The sequence below is a fragment of the Magallana gigas genome, chromosome 4 (assembly GCF_963853765.1).
Source record: "Magallana gigas chromosome 4, xbMagGiga1.1, whole genome shotgun sequence".
NCBI classification, from domain to species: Eukaryota; Metazoa; Mollusca; class Bivalvia; order Ostreida; family Ostreidae; genus Magallana; species Magallana gigas.
The window spans coordinates 45,514,099-45,522,835 of record NC_088856.1 but is presented as its reverse complement, the minus strand read 5'-3'; the positions used below and the strand labels follow the sequence as shown (position 1 = coordinate 45,522,835).

At 32.4% G+C, this 8,737-nt stretch overlaps 1 protein-coding gene across 1 annotated transcript in view; it reads left to right on the top strand.

The window, feature by feature from the left end:
- The first annotated feature begins 373 nt into the window (after positions 1-373).
- Positions 374-8,737, top strand: part of LOC136274852 (uncharacterized) — a 32,020-nt gene continuing 23,656 nt past the window's right edge. Inside the window, exon 1 of the mRNA XM_066082570.1 lies at positions 374-562. The gene's annotated coding sequence lies outside the window, so the exon portion shown is untranslated. The remainder of the gene's footprint in view (positions 563-8,737) is intronic.

Here is an 8,737-nt window from a genome sequence, read left to right as displayed (position 1 = left end):
GGACTCACTGGAATATTTTTGCATCAGGTACTTGTATTGGGTAAATTTACCTGTATCAACAAAGCTCAAAGTTGGGCAAAATTGATAATTAAGGTGTTTCTCTTGGAAATGCTTATTTATTTTATATATATATATATATATGGAAAATTTTAGTTGACAGAAAAAAAATTCTGGATCTGCGCATGCTGATGTTTGTCTGTTGCAAATATATGAGAATTATGATTTTTTTTAAAATACACATATATCTAAATAATTAATCAGATTTAAATAAGTAGATAGATCAAGTACATATATAAATAGGATAAAAAACAAGAAGTCGAAAATTTATCGTTCGAGCTAATATGTTGGATCACATCATGAAAATGATGTCATTATCTTAAAATAGAAAAGGTGGCGTCGGTCTTGAGAAACGACGCAGATTTGGACATCGTAGAATTAAGAAGTCAAGAAAAAACGTATTCCAATCAATATTCAGAAGAAATGGAAGCAATATTAATCAGAAGAAGTGCACGCATCGATTCCAGTGTATATTAAGTCGGGGCCCTTTTGATCAGTGCGCAGCGTAAGTAGAATTAAAAAACAATATTTACATCCATTAAATTCCATGATGTTTAAAGGTCATATGAAACGATTTTTAACACTATGATTTTCTTTCATGAATATAAAACTTGGTATAAACAAATGTTAAAATACATGATGTAAGATTTTTTTGCCTTTGCATTACATAGAAATAACCGTGAAAACTGAGCACCTGAAAAATTCTTGCCCGCTTATCGTTCTTGAATTTGTTGATTTATGACGTCACAAAGACCCACCGATGTAAACAATGCATTAAAACTAGTGTAATTTTACAGTAGTTTATCGATTAAATTTTAGTAATTTTTGCATATATGAACGTGTCTTTCTTTTCAAATGAGATCATTTGATTTCGTAGTAGCCTACAGATGACTTAGTTTTAATTGGTCGTTAATGAATAAATCTAATATCAGCTTCTCACATAAGTAAAATCATGATGAAGATCCCGTACTGGAGTGGAAATTTAACGAAAGAAATGCTCCAACATTTACAGCTGATTAATGAATTATCCTTATTCTTTTGAAATAGAAACATCATTTTCTTCTTCGGTACGTATAATGATTGAGCTACATTTAAAGGGAATTAAAGCAATTAAATTGATTTGATTTATTTTGTCACATAAAAAAGTATATAAGGCAGGCCAATGAAAATGTTTGAGGCATTGTGTACATAGTTTGTATTTAAGAGCTGCTATAAAATGCCGCATAATTATTCTTAAATTTTATTTCGAAATAATATAAATTTCTGACTTATTGATATATACATGTAGCAATATCTTTAGAAAATACTTTGTGTACATGTGTATTAACGTTTTATTAAATTAGATCGCGGAAATATGGCATTTAAGGATTTAGAAATGTATCGGTTAAAATAAATCGGTTGTTTGATAAAAATAGTTGTGAACGAATGTGAAGATAATCAACAGATTTTATTAAGAACAAGCATCAATAATGATAAAAAAAAAAACGAAAGAAAACATTGCGGAAGAAAGTGAGATAAAAGGGATCTGTGAGCAAACACCGCACATACACGTTTTAAAATCAAAACACGGCACATTCAAGTACACGTTTCAAAAACAAAACATTTGAAGAAATTTCTCTTAGACTAAAAATAATTAAATGGTAACATATTTGTGAATTTGAAAGTGAAACACAAACAATATAATCGTGAAGCGAATGAGGCACAATGAGGCCTACAAGTTGTTTAGAAAAAAAATCTTAATGAATTGCATGAACGTGCAAATGGGAAAAAACGATCAGACTTATTTTTGAATTTGTCAATTTCATTAAAAAGATCAAAATAAAACATATAAATATGCTTATATTAAAATTATATTATACTTGCATGTGGATCTATGAAGAAAATCATTTATTCTCCCCGCAGTCTCGAAACTGAATATCATTATGTACACGCTATTACATGTAAATAAAAACACACACGATTTCATTTCTTGAGAGAAAAAATACTGACGTGGTTGATTATTGTATAATTATACAAGTTTTTATATAAAATAGTATTTTTTTTCTTTTAAAATGCTGCAAAATGACATGGATATTTGTATTCACAACATAGCTTTATAAGGCGATTTGGTCTTACTGACGTCATAAGCAAGGGAGGTAAGCCGCGTAAGTCAATGTTCCTTTTCCCGATTAAGTAATTTTGATCGACTGTGGTGCTCACATTTTGCATAAAATATCCAAAAAACAATGTCAATCTTATTAAATAGGCACTTATGAACTCATTCCCGTATATAACTCAATATGGTCAGGATATCGTTTCATATGACCTTTAAATGCCTCTAAATGCAACATCTATTCACTGCGTATGAATTTACGAGTAATTTACATAAGCAGTTCTCAAACAGTGAATTCTATGTTATTGCACAGGGGCCTGTGTAGATAAAGAAACATCGTTATAAAAGTGGGTACCTCGGTGTCTAGTGTCTAGTTTAACAATTTATAAATGAGAAATTAGCTGATGAAGTGAGGCCACAGGGGCTTGGTTGTTGGATAGTGAATTTCCTAATTATTTGTTCCCGAAGAAAAAAATGATTAAAATTGGTAATCTTATGTGTATTTCTGTGTATTGCAATAAATAAATTCACTGAAACCCCCCGTTTCAGTCATGTTAAAAAAGTGTATTCAATGTACCAAGCCCCTGTGAGCGAGGCGGTATCCAAGATGGCGTCCTCCCTTGTTATTTTTCCTCCGAAGTACCCACTTTTTTAACGATGTTTTTTTTCTACACAAGCCCCTGTGGTTATTGGTTAAAAAATGTATTAGATATATCATGAATGTTGTCAAAACACCATGTTTTATAATTATTCAACAAAAAAGTTGACGTTATTGTTAAAAGCAACATTCCAAGAGCTATTTATCATGGATTATATTTTCATGCTCGTCGATCTCATCTCAACAGTCTATGTGAAAACCTGTTTAAACCGGTTTTACAAAACAGCTAGTATGTTTCACGGTGCAACCGTTGGGGCGAGCGCAGCATGTGATCAAATAATGAATTATGATAAATCAATAAATATAAAAGTATCAACGTAACGTAAATGAATTTGAATGCAAAATAAAATATAAACATGCCTATTTTTTCTAATAAATTTTCATTATTCATAATTTATAAGATTGTTTATTTATTTAAATAGAATTTATCTCAACTTACATATTAAAAATTGACTTATCATAGAGTCCCCCCCCCCCCCCCCCCCCCCCCCCCCGGTTTAAAAAAAATATAATTTACGTATAAAAAACTTTTGCTGATCAGATAAGAAAAACGGTTTTGGACCCCCCCCCCCCTCCCCCGGGAGGATGTAATAAATGTGAAAATAAAGATACCATTGAGCAGTTAAAGAGCTAAAGGCATACTACTTACTCCCCATTCCTCACCCGGATTAGAATTTTCCTGATTTTGAGAATTTCTTTTTCATTTTCCTCTTAAAAAACGTTCCTGGAAATTACTGTAAATATATAGTGAATAAAATAAATGTGAGCATTCATCCAAATGAGAGCAAGCTACAACTGTTTCCTTTTTTAGCTCACCGAGACGAAGTCAAGGAGAGCTTATGCTATACCCTCGGCGTCGGCGTCGGCGTCGGCGTCCGGACCTGGTTAAAGTTTTTGTTGCAGGTCTTGTATCTAAGCTATTACTTGTCCTATCTTCACCAAACTTGCATGGGTGATGCATCTGGACCTACTTATGGACTTGAAAGACTTGGATGCTGAATCTGGGTCCTAAATTTCAGATGCTGGAGGAGGTTAAGGTTGTTGGACCAGGTTAAAGTTTTTGTTGCAGGTGCCCTTTTATAGCAATATCTTAGTTACTGCTGGTCCGTACATCACCAAACTTGCATGGATGGTGTGCCTTATGATACTGATGCACCAGACAGGCTTGAGTGCTGAATCTGAGCTATAGGTTTCGGATGCTGGAAGAGGTTAAGGTTTTTGGAGCAGGTTAAAGTTTTTGTTGTGGGTGCCCATTGATAGCAATATCTAAGTTACTACTGGTCCTAACTTCACCAAACTTGTATGGATGATGCATCTTATGATACTGATGCACCTGACAAGCTTGAATGCTGAATCTGAGCAATAGGTTTCGGATGCTGGAAGAGGTTAAGGTTTTTAGAGCTGGTTAAAGTTTTTGTTGCAGGTGCCCTCTGATGATTATATCTTAGTTACTACTGGTCCTTACTTCACCAAACTTGTATGGATGGTGCGTCTTATGATACTGATGCACCTGACAAGTTTGAATGCTGAATCTGAGCAATAGGTTTCGGATGCTGGAGGAGGTTAAGGTTTTAAGAGCTGGTTAAATAAAGTTTTTGAAACAGGTGCCCTCTGATGATGATATCTTAGTTATTACTTGTCCTTACTTCACCAGACTTCCATGGATGGTGTGTCTTATGATACTGATGCACCTGACAGGCTTGAATGCTGAGTCTGGTTTCGGATGCTGGATAAAGTTAAGTTTTTAGGAACAGGTCACATGTTTAATAGATGATAGTACTATATCAAACTTGCATAGTTGATTTAACTGTAATATGAATGAATCGCAGAGGTAGCTTCAGATGCAGAGCTTGATCTCCATTATCAAGGATGCTAAAAAATAAATCTTAGTTATTACAGGTCCTAACTTCACCAAACTTGAATGGATGGTGTGTCTTATGATACAGATGCACCTGACAGGCATGGATGCTGAATCTGAGCCATAGGTTGCGGATGCTGGAGGAAGTTAAGGTTTTAATTGCTAGTGCCCTCTGATGATGATATCTTAGTTATTACTGGTCCAAGCTTCACCAAACTTGCATGGATGATGCGTGTTATGATACCAATGCACCTGATTGGCTTGAATGCTGAATCTGAGCCATAGGTTTCGGATGCTGGATGAGGTTTAGTTTTTTGGAACAGGTCACATGTTTTATAGATGATAGCTTGCATAGTTGATTTAACTTTATTATAAATTAAATGCAGAGGTTGCTTTATATGCAGAGCCTGATCTCCATTATCAAGGATGCTAAAGAAATCTCCTACCTCACTCAAACCAGCTCGATAGATAGATGTGTTTGTTGATAAATGATATAACATGATTCCTATGATATAGTATTGTATGATATGAAACAATATTGTTTGATATGATACAATATGATATCATATGTTATATTATAAAAAGTTATACCATACGATATGATATTGTATCAATTTTTTGGATATTTTATGATATGATATTGTATCATGATACTGTTATGTATAGTATTGTATATTATGATACAATATTGTATAATATTATATTGTATTTTTAATTTATTATTTTATCACATGATACAACTACATAAGATATTGCAAAATATTATATTGTATCCTATGATACAATATTGTATATTCTATAATATTGTATCATACAATATTGTATAATATGATATTGGTTTCAGTAATATAGAATTATATCACATGAAATTGTATTATATGATATTGTAATATTATATAATATTGTATCATACGATATTGTATGATATGATATTGGTTTATATGATATATTATATTATCACATGAAATTGTATTATATGATATTGTAATATATATTATTGTGTCATATGATACAATATGTATAATATAATAATGTATTTTATAATATTTTCTTTTATCACATAATATTGTATCATTTGATAAGATACAATGTTGGAATCAAATTATATTGTATTATATGATATAATATCATATAATGTATCAAATATGTTTCAGTGTCATTCAATACAATATCATACTATATTATACAATATAATATGTTTCAATGTTATGATGTATTATGTAATATGATATTGTAATATAATACTATATTGTATTATATTTTATGATATTGTATTATGTGATCAAATACAATAAGGTATAACACAATACAATGTCATATCATACATTACAATATCATATCTCATTATTGTTTATTACGGTATTTTATTGTTTTATATGATATATATTATAAATATGACATGAAACAATATTTAATTTTATATCATTGTATTGATTAACATATGAACATATGATTATCATAAAAAAAATTTATCAGATGATATACAATATTTTGTCCAAACAGAATCCATGAATATCCAAGATCATAAAGTATGATTTTCATATAAAATGATAAAGGTGGTCTTATGAAGGTGATGTCTCATAATGGTGATGCTCCGTCTCGGTGAGCTTAGTAATCTATGATTACCTATGTTTAAAAAAAAAGATATCCCCATTCGTTAGCTTTGCAAGATTTTGAGAAGATTTTGGTATTTATATTTCAGCAGATTTACAATAACTACTTAGAGTAATTTCCCCTTATTGTGACGTCAAAGTTCACATCGGTCAAGTGTCCTCTGTCTCTTTGAAAAAACACTGGAAAAAAAACTAAGTGAAATATACTGTTTTGTTTACAGTGTGTACTTGAAAAGCATGATTTTCTTGAAATTACACAATTTATCTGTTTCTCAAAAGTTTTACTTTGATTCTCGCGAGAAGGAATCAAGTCTAGTGAGATCGTCCGACATTGATAAATTGCATTGTGGGTCGAAATTTACTGACGCCGAAAAATTCTGTGGGATCAATGAGCAAGAAATCCATTGTGACGTCACTCTGTTAGTCTTATGTAATGGAATTATTTTATTTACAATGTATGATGTACATAGTCTTTTATCTTGTTCTCGTAAGAGTGTAAAATGGGAAACCATATTTACAGGGAATTACTGGGACGATTAAAACAAGGCATTACTGGTCCGATTTACAGACGCAAAAAAAATCCGTTGAATGAATGTGCAACTAGTCCGAATTTTCTATTCACACACGCCTTGCCGGTAGAGCTCGCTTCGCGCCGGCGCTGTGCGCCTGCGAGCTGTGTTGCTATTATTGCTGTTACTTATTCACTCCCTCCGTGATCTGCACTTTATATCGATTTATTTAAGTAAACAATTGATTTCTTCGGTAAGGGAATGTAAATATAAGCATTAAATGATTTATTTTTGACGTCGTGTTGTCAATAACTGCCGTCAGGTGAGCAGACAAATTATCCTAACATGCTCTTCCCTGAAGTTTTCTTTTAATCAAAAGCAAAATATTTTTAATGATGTTGATGTTGGGGCTCTGTGCTGGCCAGCTTATTGTTCTTATGCCATTTCTGTGTAAATAATCTTGGGTAGAACGCGCACGATGTACCGGGGCATTATCCTCTTGGAAAACACAGTTTCCAGTCAAAATATGACGGGATGTGAATGTGACGTCACTACATGGCTTCTTGGTAGATCAAATGTTGACAGAAATCTGAATAATTCGCCGATGTAGAGGTGTAGGGGTTGAATTATCTGAAGTTTAGGACAGAGTAAAGTTGTTTGACGCTAGTTCTCTTGATTGTTATTGATTTAATCGCCAGGTCAAAGCAATTATCGGCGCGACAGCAGAATTGTGAATTGTATTGGGAGAGGGCGGTCTAAGTTATGGAACTTGTGCCCAATCCCAATTGTATTTTTGTACAATAAAAATATGTTCATTCTTAGGAGCTAATAAGAACATCAAAGACAAGTGTGGCTGAATTCATTTGTCCCAAGGGGGCCATTATCTGAGCCGTTAGTTAAGATGGAGCATGTGTTTAGGGAAAATTGATAATCTGTAAAATGGGCGGTGGTTTGGGGGCTATTTTAAAACTGTTTATCATCATAAGGAAATAAATAATATCATTATTAATAAAGAAGTTAACTACTTTTAGAAGTTGTTTAAATTTATTAGTCAAGTAAATTGATAAAGTGACCCTATAGGGCATTAACTTAAATGAAATTCAAAATTACTGATATGATTGTACATATGTAGTGTTTTGGCAATTTGAAAATTGTTTGTAATATTAAATTTTCTTTTTTTTTTTTAATTTTTTTTACATATTTTTACATAGTATGGTAATTATAGTAATGTTTTGGGAGTTAATTAAATTTAACAAGCTCATAAAAAAAAATCATAGTCCTATGGGATCAATTTTCTGATATGGAGTTCCATTGTACCATAGGAGAAAGTGATGAAAATTTGAAACAACCGACTGCATCTCTACAGACTCTTATAAGAAATATATTTAAAGTTTTATGAACAGAAGAGCATTGCTTGGCTACCGGTATTTTCATTTTTTGCAAAGGGAGGGGTTATTGTCATTTTTGGTTTTTCTTTAAAACAATTAAATAAAAAAAATATCATCAGATACAAAGGAATTTGTAATTGTTCTAATTTAATCGATCCTTTTTGGGGCTAATTTATTTGTTATCTAAACATAAGGGTGGTCACACCTCATTAACTGCATTGTGGATTTCTGAACTGACAAGGACAAACAATATTAGTGACACTTACACACCCTTTATGGCCAAAAAGACGTAAAATGTTACCCTCTCTCTCTCTCTCTCTCTCTCTCTCTCTCTTTCTCTCTAATGGTCAATCAGTAGGTACATGTAGCTCTAGAACACATTAGGGTAAAAAAAGTCTAAAATTCTGCAAGGAAGTGTGAAACACAGAGAAACAAGATATTTGTGAGCAAGTGCTCACTACATGTAGTGATACCCCCGCTCTGATGTGAATATGCAAAATAAACAAAGTCATCATTTCTTGGCAAAATATTGCATATAGGGTACCCTCATGGTACAGATAAC